The sequence below is a fragment of the Grammomys surdaster genome, unplaced genomic scaffold, assembly GCF_004785775.1.
Source record: "Grammomys surdaster isolate TR1022 unplaced genomic scaffold, NIH_TR_1.0 170, whole genome shotgun sequence".
Lineage (NCBI taxonomy): Eukaryota > Metazoa > Chordata > Mammalia > Rodentia > Muridae > Grammomys > Grammomys surdaster.
This window is the reverse complement of record NW_021604618.1, coordinates 16,552,252-16,553,732: the sequence shown is the minus strand read 5'-3', so window position 1 is coordinate 16,553,732 and position 1,481 is coordinate 16,552,252.

Genomic DNA, 1,481 nt, shown 5'->3' with positions numbered 1-1,481 from the left:
TCTTTCTTTCTTTCTTTCTTTCTTTCTTTCTTTCTTTCTCTCTCTCTCTCTCTCTCTCTTTCTCTCTTTCTCTCTCTCTTTCTTTCTTTCTCTTTCTTTCTTTCTTTCTTTCTTTCTTTCTTTCTTTCTCTCTCTCTCTTTCTTTCTCTCTCTCTCCTTTCTTTCTTTCTTTCTTTCTTTCTTTCTTTCTTTCTTTCTCTCTTTCTTTCTGTTTTTCATGACAGGGTTTCTCTGTATACCCCTGGCTGTCCTGGAACTCACTTTGTAGACCAGGCTGGCCTCGAACTCTGAAATCCACCTGCTTCTGCTTCCCAAGTGCTGGGATTAAATGTGTGCACCACCACTGCCCAGCAGGTTTAACATTTCTTATAGTGCCTTCAGGACAGCTGTCAGATAAGGTCCCAGGAAGGCTGGCATCTTGTTCTCTAAGATTCTTATCACATTTTCATTGCAACACTTCTCCCCTCCTCCAAAAGTTTTTTTTTTAAATTTCTTCTTAAGATGTGTGTGTGTGTGTGTGTGTGTGTGTGTGTGCATGTGTATGTACCTTCTTGAGTTTATGTGCACCACATGTGTGCAGATGGAATTAGGAGGTACTGGTGGTTGTGAGGTTCCCAGTGTGGGTGTTGGGAGCTGAACTCAGATCCTCTGCAAAAGCAGCCAGTACTCGTAACAGCAGAACCAGCTGTCTAACCCTGGAAGTTCTTTATTAGTATGTTGTGATACAGGATAAGACCATGAGACTTTCCAAGGCTTTCTCTCTGTAGTGCTTGGCATAAAGCAAGGTCTCCCAAATGTCAATGGATTGTATAAACACCTCAAGGTTTCGGATCACGTAACCTTGGTGTAGACAAGGAGAGTCCATTCATTCTTTCATTCCATAAATGCAACTTGGTTCTAGAAAGCAAGCTTGTAGAAAGAACTCTGGGCTAGATGGACGTTGAAGCAGAGTAGAATTAAGAGAACGGACATCTCAGACTTGCAGGAAAGGTTGGCCTTGGCTGGACAAGCTGTGGTTGGCAGAGTTCCCAGTCTCCAGACCCAGATTTCTCTCTAGGCACAAGTCATGTGCAAGAGAGAATCTTACTTTAGATAAACACATGACTTATCATCTCTGTTATACTAATATACTCATCTCTTGGCCTTAGGTCTGATAATGGACTTGAGGTCAATTACTTATGTTCTTGGCCTCAAGTTGTATATATATTACCTAATGTGTGTATTTACATCTACTTTAGGCATCTCTACTCCTGACACATCACATGAAACCATGTTTTGGCTTTTTTCTTTATGAATTTCTGTGTAACATAATGGTCCTTGCTGGGTCCTAGACCCTCTAAGTTATGAAATATACCTATGGCTCGCATCTATTCCCGCTAAAGATTCTCTGTAGTCTCCTTCCTTTGGGGTTGTTGATTATCTCACGATATATGTTTATTGGTTGGTGTTTCAGGGTATTACTTAAAATTTAATTTCTTCCT